The following is an 11,321-nucleotide window of genomic DNA, read 5'->3' on the forward strand; positions in this document are numbered from 1 at the left end:
GCATCCCCGATCATTACCTTTGTCCGACAAAGGGGCTGATCCTGTCACTATGATCACCCACTCAGATGAATTCTCGGACTGTCCCAACATACCCAGGTTTTGACCCCCTCTAAGGATCTCACTGATTGGTACATCAAAGACAGCCCAATCCGACACCTAGTGTAGTATCATAATCGAGTCTAGGGGTCGGGTGTAACTTTCCAGTTTTGCCCATCAATCTCCAAGGTCCAGGGCAATACTGGAAATCTGGTCCAGTTCAAAGATTCAATTAATCCTACACTGTATGTGCCTAGGGTCTCACCCTGGCAGCTGAGACAAGCCACCCCAACCGACTTGGTGGCACTACAGTGTCAGCCTTGTCAGGATAGGTCTCCCCAGACCGACCCACTGGCTGTGAACATTCTAAACTAACACGAGTCTCATTAAGTGTCCAGTTTAAGGGTATTACACAGAAACATACCAAGGGAACATGAATCAAATATGTATCTTTATTCATTTACAATAAACTCATAAAGTACATCATTCTGATTGAAGCTAAGGGCATACAAAACTGTCTAACAGTAGACCTTCTTTTACATCAATTAAAAAATTACCCGTAGCAAGGAAGGGTCTCCCTAGAATCAACGGCATTGTCTTATCTTCCTCCATATCCAACACAATGAAATCTGTAGGAATGATGAAATTACCCACTTTGACTAAAACATCTTCTACTATTCCCCTAGGATATTTAATGCTTCAATCAGCTAGTTGCAGGGTGATGAGACTGAAAAGAACCCTATTTTTGTCCCCTAATTTTCATCTTTTTACATTACTTTAGCACTTAAATGAACTCATTACTCTTGTATTTTGATTCAGGGCAATAAAGAAAGCAATTGGAAGAAAATAGGGCAAATCGAGTGATTTTGCATAGTTTCGTTGACAGACAGTAATCTGGGCTTACCTCTCTATTCCGGACTGCAAATTGGACAATTCAAGAAGCATTAGAAAGATGAAAGGAAGGTCCACAACTTTTATGTTTTGGGTTTTGACAGATATGGCCCGCATCGAGTAAGAAAATGAGGCCGAAGTCGGAGCAAGTTTGCAGCCACGCCCATTTCACAACTGAAGCCCAACTCGCAGAAGTACCTTTAAACAACCCAAATTATCAAAGCAACCTAACTCGAAATCAAGAGTCAAGAGTCCCAATTTTGAATGTAATCTCCAAGGAGAGAGTCTTATCAGATCTAAAGCATTGAATGTAATCCTAGAGAGATAAAAAGATTGAGATTAGATCATTAGATAAGAGATAGGATAGGATTAGTTCAAAGAAGATCAAGACTCCCTGAAGATAGGATGATCTCCTAGAAGGAGTTGGAAAACAGCCCTCTCCTTTGGATATATAAAGAGAGGGGCAAACCAGCTCAATCATCACTCATCCCAAGATCCAAGAGATCATCAAGAAAGTCAAAAACTCAAGAAAGCAGTTCGGCCATGGAGAAGCAGAGTGACGGGTTGTCGAAGCCCTCAAAATTAATACTAGTCCCACAATAAAATATTTGTAGTAAAAGTTGCACTAGGTCGAATCCCACAGGGAGCTAACAGCAATCTCTTAGCTGAATGAATACTAAAATTGAGTGGAAAAATTTTAATAACTAAAATTAAAAGAATAAGAAGGCAATAGCAAACTAAACAAACAAGAGAAAATCAGTCTTACCGAATTCTGGTTCAAGGGTTCGGGTTGAATCGATTGGCCATCGATCCTAGGTAAATCTCAGCATTCTTGCAATTCAAGCATTTAACTTTAGATTTATTAGGATAGCCATAATAAACCTTGTGTTTTCTTAATTCAGTTGACCAAACTCAGCATTCGATCAATACTTATCACCACTCAACTGGGTACGATAGCGTCCATTTTAAATAGTGATAGCATTAAGATTTGTGAAAACAGTTAAACCAAAATAACAATAATTGAGATAGCTGCAATTACTGAATCTTGTTCCATCGATTTCTTTAGGTTGAACCATGTTAAAACATTGGTCAAAGGCTGTCACGAACAAGTGACCCAAAAAGATATCAACCTAATTGCTACTTGTACCTCTATTCGTGACAATTACGGATCACCGAAATCATAGATAGCAGTAGGAAAATCAACATTAATTCAGTTTGTCAAACTAATTAACATCAACATCCAATAAAAATATGCACAAGAATCAATGAATACTTGAATTAGAAAGCAAAAAAATAAATTAACTACAAAACCTCACAATGACACAATTGAACCTCTCCCCTTGAATCAGAAATAAGAACCATAGCTGCTCATGATCTGCGCAATCTCCATGCTCTGCTTCTCCATTGCTATGTTAGACAGTTTTGTATGCCCTTAGCTTCAATCAGAATGATGTACTTTATGATTTTATTGTAAATGAATAAAAGTGCATATTTGATTCATGTTCCCTTGGTATGTTTCTGTGTAATACGAACTAAACACTTAATGAGACTCGTGTTAGTTTAGAATGTTCATAGCCAATGGGTCGGTCTGGGGAAACCTATCCTGACAAGGCTGACACTGTGGTACCACCAAGTTGGTTGGGGTGGCCAGTCTCAGCTGCCAGGGTGAGACCCTTGGCACATATAGTGTAGGATTAATTGAATCCATGAACTAGACCAGATTTACAGTATTGCCTTGGACCTTGGAGATTGATGGGAAAAACTGAAAAGTTACACCCGACCCCTAGACTCGATTATAATACTGCACTAGGTGTCGGATTGGGTTGTCTTTGATGTACCAATCAGTGAGATCCTTAGCGGGGGTCAAAACCTGGGTATGTTGGGACAGTTTGAGAATTCATCTGAGTGGGTGATCATAGTGACAGGTAATAGCTATAAATATATAACCCTAGCAAGTGCACTAGTTATCAAGTAGTATAATAATATCGTTCCCACGGGGATTTAACAAAATAAGTATTAGAATCACAGTCTTCCCTAATTATTTGGACAGTCGAAATTTAGATTTAAGGAAACAAGAACTACTAAAAATAAAAACTGGAACAAAGAAAATAAAAACAAGGGTGATCACTAATCGAATATGCAAATGATGGAATCGCTAGGACTTTTGGTCCACCTAACTAATGCAATGAATATTGATGGGTCCAATTATCCAAGACTAATTGTTATTCCCATAAGCTGAGATTTTCACAAATTTATTTAATATTCTCTCTCGAGATATATTAAACCTACACCCATCAGGTAATCCTTCGATCTCTCGAGTAAAGCTCTCAAGATGGAAGTGCATTAAATCCAAGAAAACCATTAAATTCAAATGAATCATGTATATATATCTCTATATACCATTCAATTCACACTATGAATTATCCTGTCAGTTATGTGAATTCCTCTCTCAATTCATTCACATAACCCAAATCAATTAAGAGGTGGCTAAGCTCTTAATTGCATTAAGCACAATAATTCATAGACTATATGGAAATCACAATCTTGGATGATCAAGAAGATAAAAATATATTCACTAACATGGTTAGGCTTTCCATAGCCCTAGCAAGAAACAAATCAGTTCATGATGGAAGAGTTGAAACAATCAAAGGGGAAGAAAGAACTCTTGAATTCGCCCATGGTGCTGAGGTCTCATCTTCTTGAAGTTTCTTGAATTCTTGAACCTTTCTTGAACCCTTCTTGACTGATTGCTCCTTGCTTCTTGATTCAAATCAGAAGTTGAATGATTGAATGATTCAGTGATCAAGTGATCCTAAAGCTGGTCTGCCCCCTACTTTATATAGATTAAAGGGGAGGGGTGGTCTCCTACTTTCTCTTGAAGTAGGCCTTTATATAGATTAAAGGCCAAGCTTTTCTTCGAGTTGGGCTTCAGCTGCGGATTGGGCCTTCCTACCAAATTACCCCAACTATGGGCCCAGATTTGACTTCGATGCATGCCGAATCTGTGAAATCCCAAAACATGAAAGTTGTGGCTTTTTCTCGTATCTTTCTAGTGGATCTTGAATCAGCCCATTCGGAGTTCGGAGCTACGAGTTAGGCCCAGATCACTGAACGATGTCGAAACTATGAAAAATCATCCGATTTGTCTTTCTTTGCTCTTGATGCCTTCTTTCATTCCGTGGACCAAAATACAAGAGATATGAGTCCAATTAGATGCTAATTTAGTATAAAAGACAGAATAATTGGGGATAAAAATATGATAAATTCTACTCTCATCAAATCCCCCTCACTTAAACTCTTGCCCGTCCTCGGGCAATACAAAACTCAAAACAAAATTAAAACAAGAACAAAGTAATTAAAAGATTTGTTTTGGATTTCTCTCAACAGGGTATTTGTCCTTCTGCAAGCCTTGATCAGTATCCATGCTTCTTCCCTTCGTCCACTTCTTTTCCTTTTTAACTTGTCCAAGAATAATCTTAAATCGCCAATCCTCATGTCCCCATGTGAGATCGACAATCAAGGGAAGCAGACATCTCTTTGCATGAATAATTTAGGGCTAGAGTAAGCCTCTTTGTTTTCATAATCACATGTGGTAAGATTCAAAAAATACCCTCTCATGATTCTTCAGAAGGAAACAAGGAATATTATTACCATAAGCTTGCTCATGTATCACATCTCCACCACTTATCATGATTGCAATGCATCAAAAGGTGAATTAGGGTTTGGGATCTAGGGATGAGTGCATTTTATGCTCCATCTCACCCTTTTATTCTTTTAGTGTGAGTGTATTTTATGCTCCATCTCACACTAGCTCTTTTTTCACTCGGTGTGAGTGCATTTTATGCTCCATCTCACACGAGTTTTTTTTCAAATTTTTTTTTTTGGATAACACGTTCCAATACATGAACTCATTATCGTGATCTCAACATGCCCAACAAAACAAGTTCTAGAATAATCAACCCCTGTTTGTCCGTTAGAAACCAAATGCTTACAAGGGTCAAATCTGTATTGCATCTTGCCTGTTGATCATTCAAACTACTGAGATACCTTCCATAGACAAAAATTTCAGCTAGATTTGCCTGCATCCTTTCCTGTCTATCCCGCCTAAGCACATGACTCAAGGTGGTTTACAATCATTCAAAAACAAGTCTCTAAGGAGCAGAAATTTCAAAAGGAAAGGTTAAAAAGTGATGATGAAGACATACTAGAGTTCGAAAAAAGTTTTATCAACCCCTTAATCCTCCCCCACACTTAAGATCTACATTATCCTCAATGTATGGAATCTACATAGCAAGAACAAGGAGAGAGATTTAAGAGGACTTCCCTGCTATCTATGATTAAGGTCTAAAGAAAGGAAAAAAACACAATCATAAGTAACAAAAGGAAAAATAATTTTTATTTTTTATTTTTTATTTTTTTATTTATTTTTTTTATTTATTTTTATTTTATTTATTTTTATTTTTTATTTTATTTTTGTTGTTAGCACAACCTAAACATAACCTAAAAGCAAAAGAAAAAAGAAAAACAAACTTCCCTATCATGAATCGGATCGTCTAACTTTCTTGGTTGCTGCTTTCGGTGTGCTCCCCTTTCATCCATCATGGGTGGGTTTAGATCTGGAATAGGGGCTTGCAAAACAGAGTGTAACGGTTTCTCATTAGGAATATAATGAGCATAATCTTGTCTTGACTTGAACCCTTCTTGGTCATCCTCTAAATAGTTCATCGCCTTCTTTACCTCTTCCTCCATGACCTGCATGTTTTTACATGAATTAATAATGTAGCTTTCAAAGGGGTCATCTAATTTAGATGTGTTAATTTCAGCTGCACCAACATCAATGCTATTGATTGCATAAATTTTATGTTCAATTGTGTTGGGATGTTCCATGGTTTTAAATACATTGAACACCACTTCTTCACCATTGATTCTAAGGGTAAGTAGACATTTTCACACATCAATTAAAGCATCACTAGTAGCAAGAAAGGGTCTCCCTAAAATTAATGGCAACAATCTATCCTCCTCCATATCCAACACAATGAAATCAACAGGGATGATGAAATTCCCTACTTTAACTAAGACATCTTCCACTATTCCCCTAGGGTATTTAATGCTTCGATCGGCCAACTCTAGGGTAATAGTGGTAGATGTTAGTTCATGCAATCCCAGCCTTTTAAAAATAGAGTAGGGCATTAAATTTATACTAGCACCAAGATCACATAAAGCTTTTTCAAATTCAGTTCTCCCTATGGTGCAAGGTATAGAAAAATTCCCTGGATCCTGAAGCTTTGGGGGCAATTTATTTTGGAGGATGGCTGAGAATTCTTCATTCAAATTTACCATCTCACATTCCTCCCATTTCCTTTTATTTGACATCACCTCCTATAAGAATTTGGCATATTTTGGCATCTATGACAATACATCAAGTAGGGGAAGGTTAATATGGATCTTTTTAAACACTTCCAAAAATTTTTCAAATTGTCTATCTAAGTTAGCTTTCAAAATTCTTCTAGGGTAGGGGATAGGGAGTTTAATTTCATGTAAATTCAGTTTAGGTGTACTTCCCTCATCCTCCTTTTACAGATTAGCCACATCAGCTTTCATGTCTTCTTTTTGGATTTCGCCAACTACCTTCCCGCTTCTTACGGCTATGGCGTTCACATGCTCTTTGGGATTCTTTTCTGTGTTGCTGGGCAGCCTTCCTTCTTTCCTCTCTGATAACATGTTCACCACCTGCCCCATTTGAACTTCTAAGTTTTTAATCAATGCTTCATGGCTTTAGAATCTTGCTTCAGTAGCATTAATGAACTTAGAAATTATCTCTTCCAAATTACTCTTTTTTTCTTGTGGGGGCGGATGTGGTTGGAATCCCATGGGTGCTTTTTGCTGATTGTTGCTCCATGAAAAGTTTGGATGACTCCTCCACCCTGGGTTGTATGTATTTGAATATGGGTTGTAGTTTGACCTGGCAGCATGACAGATAAAATTAGCATTCTCATGGAAAATAAAAGGACTGTTTAATTGACAATCATAATTAATATGTCCTATTTGACCACATAAATCGCATGAGATGCTAGATGGTGTATTCATGGCTGCAATACTAAAATTATCCAGTCTCTTATTTAAGTTGGCAATTTGCGCAGATAGGGATGCAAAGGAATCAATGCGGTGTACTCCCCTCTGATTGGTTCGATCATTGCTCCACTGGTAACTGTTTGATGCCATCTCCTCCACTAAGTCATATGCTTCCTCTGGAATATTCCTCATGATTGTACCACCTGCGGCTGCATCAATAATGGATCTATTAGAGCGGGTAATACCATTATAAAAAGTCTCTATTTGCCACCAAATTGGTATCCCATGGTGAGGACACCTCCTAAGCATCTCCTTGAATCTTTTCCATGCTTCATACAAGGATTCCCACTCAAATTGAGCAAAAGTAGTAATGTCATTAATTAATTTTGCTGTTTTGGAGGGTGGGAAATATTTAGCCAAAAATTTCTGGGTTAAATCATTCCAAGTGGTGATGCTTCCTGCAGGGAGTCAGTTGAGACAATCTTTAGCTCTATCACGTAGTGAAAAAGGAAATAATCTAAGCCTAATTGCATCATCACTAACTCCATTGTGTTTAAATGTATCACATATTTCAAGGAAGTTAACGATGTGTGCATTAGGGTCATCACTTGGTAACCCACTATACTGAATACTTGTTTGGATCATTTGAATTATTGCAGGCTTTATTTCAAAATTGTTTGCATGGATGGTGGGCTTGCAAATGCTGGATGTCGCCCCATCAATGTTTGGACAAGCATAATCCAAGAGGGTGCGATTTCCTTCTGCCATCTCTCCTTCTACCTCTATTGCTGGTTCGCAGATGACAACATCTTCTCTTTCTTTTCCTTTGTTGGCCCTTTGCAACAAACGAAGGGTCCTTTCAATCTCAGGATCCAATTCAGCTAATCCTTCCTGTCTAGTGCGTGTCATGCACTAGTAATTCTGAACTAACAAGAATTCGAACAAAGAAATAAAAATAAAAATAATAACAGAAAAAAGAAATAAAAGGAAAATAGAATAATAATAAAAAAAACAGAAATAAAAGGTCAAAATTAATCAAGGTTAACAAATTCTAATATTATTTTAGGATTAAATCCCCGACAACGGCGCCAAAAACTTGATAGCTATAAATATATAATCCTAGCAAGTGCACTAGTCATCAAGTAGTATAATAATATCGTTCCCACGGGGATTTAACAAAATAAGTATTAGAATCACAGTCTTCCCTAATTATTTGGACAGTCGAAATTTAGATTTAAGGAAACAAGAACTACTGAAAATAAAAACTGGAACGAAGAAAATAAAAACAAGGGTGATCACTAATCGAATATGCAAATGATGGAATCGCTAGGACTTTTGGTCCACCTAACCAATGCAATGAATATTGATGGGTCCAATTATCCAAGACTAATTGTTACTCCCATAAGCTGAGATTTTCACAAATATATTTAATATTCTCTCTCGAGATATACTAAACCTACACCCATCAGGTAATCCTTCGATCTCTCGAGTAGAGCTCTCAAGATGGAAGTGCATTAAGTCCAAGAAAACCATTAAATTCAGATGAATCATGTATATATATATCTCTATATACCATTCAATTCACACTATGAATTATTTTGTCAATTATGTGAATTCCTCTCTCAATTCATTCACATAACCCAAATCAATTAAGAGGTGGCCAAGCTCTTAATTGCATTAAGCACAATAATTCATAGACTATATGGAAATCACAATCTTGGATGAATCAAGAAGATAAAAATATATTCACTAACATGGTTAGGCTTTCCATAGCCCTAACAAGAAACAAATCAATTCATGATGGAAGAATTAAAACAAACAAAGGGGAAGAAAGTGAAGGGATGGGATATCCATCACATGGACGCCCTAATCTTGCGGAAGGGATGGGGCGAATTTCAAAAATTTCTCCCATCTTTGCAGGGAATCGAATTCCCTATTTCAGAAAACATATTTTCAAGGATCAATCTTGAATCAATATACCTGATATAGAGAATCAATATCTCCCAATGGTGGTGTTCACGCCCAAGGAAGGATCCAAAATCTGCTCCCACTGAAGATGGCGCAGTGTAGGATGGAGCAGAATCAGCAACGTTCTTCCAAAAGAAGTTGAACCTTCGCAAGAATCAACTGGATGGCTTGTGGGTACAGCTCCAAGCAATCTTTTCCCAAAAATATTGAGATCAAGATCAAATCTTGATTTCTCCCTGTAACTGGAGATCGAACTGAAAGGAATGGCAATGACAGGAAATAGGCGGCCGAAGAGAATTTGTAGTATGCAGGAAATCTCTCCTTCTCTCTTTCTTTTTTTCTGAAGAGAAAATATGTTGTGAATCATATATCTTAAGGCTGCCACCCCCTTCTTCTTTTACAATCTTAAAGGGATCAGCTCCTAATCAGATTAAGAGTTGTTAATCCAAATCAAATTTGGGTTAGAAGTCCCTTTAAGTGATAAGGGATAATCCTTATCTTATCTGCAGATCAGATCAGCCACCTCCTAATCTAATTAGGAGGTTTCCAGATCTAAATCTCATTTAGATCTTGGACTCTCTAAGTGGATAGGGTCTAAGCCCAATCCTATTAGCTGATCCACTCCAGAATTTGCCCCCTTTTTAATTGACTGATCAAATCAGCCCAGATCGAAATGGGCTTAAGGCCCATTTAAGGTTATGTACTCAAAAAGCCTTCCAAACTGCTGCCCAGTTGGGCTTCCTTATATGGCGTGGGACCCAAACATTGATCTACACATCAGCCACATGGGTTCAGCCCAGCCTTTGTTGCAAGGCTTGGCCGAATACACTGTTAAAGACAGTGCACCCCCTGAAAACCCATCAAATGGGCTCTATGGACCCAACACTTACCCTAAGTGGTCCCTGGGCCAAGCCACCTTGTAACACCCAGGGACTGTGGGCAGATGCAACATTAGCCCATCAGGTATTATCCTCAATGATATTACACTTAACCTCTCAGCCCATAATGATCATACACTACCCGACAAGAGAGTACCTCTCCCTCGGCTGCAAGGAACAGTGTTGCACTCTCTACTTATATGGATCCCAGGAATTAAAACCTTTTGCAAACATTTTAGAAACCATAATATATACTTTTATATCACATATAAAATATACTTTACAAAAACAAATCTCAACGGTTGAAATCGGCTGCCGGCAGTCTTGTTTCCATTAGAGAGAGTGCATCCCCGATCATTACCTTTGTCCGACAAAGGGACTGATCCTGTCACTATGATCACCCACTCAGATGAATTCTCGGACTGTCCCAACATACCCAGGTTTTGACCCTCGCTAAGGATCTCACTGATTGGTACATCAAAGACAGCCCAATCCGACATCTAGTGTAGTATCATAATCGAGTCTAGGGGTTAGGTGTAAGTTTCTAGTTTTGCCCATCTATCTCCATGGTCCAGGGTAATACTGGAAATCTGGTCCGGTTCAAAGGTTCTATTAATCTTACACTATATGTGCCTAGGGTCTCACCCTAGCAGCTGAGACAGGCCACGCCAACCGACTTGGTGGCACTACAGTGTCAGCCTTGTCAAGATAGGTCTCCCCAGACTGATCCACTGGCTATTAACATTCTAAACTAACACGAGTCTCATTAAGTGTCCAGTTTAAGGGTATTACACAGAAACATACCAAGGGAACATGAATCAAATATGCACTTTTATTCATTTACAATAAACTCATAAAGTACATCATTCTTGATTGAAGCTAAGGGCATACAAAACTGTCTAACAGAAAGAACTCTTGAATTCGCCCATGGTGCTGAGATCTCCTCTTCTTGAAGTTTCATGAATTCTTGAACCTTTCTTGAACCCTTCTTGACTGATTGCTCATTGCTTATTGATTCAAATCAGAAGTTGAATGATTGAATGATTCAGTGATCAAGTGATCCTAAAGCTGGTCCTCCCCCTCCTTTAAATAGATTAAAGGGGAGGGGGTGGTCTCCTACTTTCTCTTGAAGTTGATCTTTACTGGAAATAGAAAGTCCTATCCTCATTCTAATCCTATATCTTTATCTCTTGAACTCAATCCTTTTATCACATCAAGAATTTAAATCTAGAAGGATCCTTCTTAGTTTCTTGTTCTTGGATTCATATTAGACCTCCTCTGCGAATTGGACTTCAGCCAAGCTTTTCTACGAGTTGGGCTTCAGCTGCGGATTGGGCCTTCCTACGAAATTTCCCCACTTTCTGGCCCGGATTTGACTTCGATGCAGGCCGAATCTGTGAAAGCTCAAAACATGCAAGTTGTGGATTTTTCTCTTATCTTTCTAGTGGGTCTTGAATCAGCCCATTCTGAGTTCGG

General features: G+C 38.2%; 1 non-coding gene across 1 annotated transcript; it reads left to right on the forward strand.

The window, feature by feature from the left end:
• The first annotated feature begins 7,279 nt into the window (after window positions 1–7,279).
• Window positions 7,280–7,386, forward strand: LOC148789858 (small nucleolar RNA R71). The gene has a single exon (XR_016079933.1). It is a non-coding gene; the product is annotated as a small nucleolar RNA R71 (small nucleolar RNA).
• Window positions 7,387–11,321: the final 3,935 nt, after the last annotated feature.

This window comes from Nelumbo nucifera, chromosome 8 (genome assembly GCF_055504915.1).
Source record: "Nelumbo nucifera cultivar China Antique chromosome 8, China Antique-T2T, whole genome shotgun sequence".
NCBI lineage: Eukaryota > Viridiplantae > Streptophyta > Magnoliopsida > Proteales > Nelumbonaceae > Nelumbo > Nelumbo nucifera.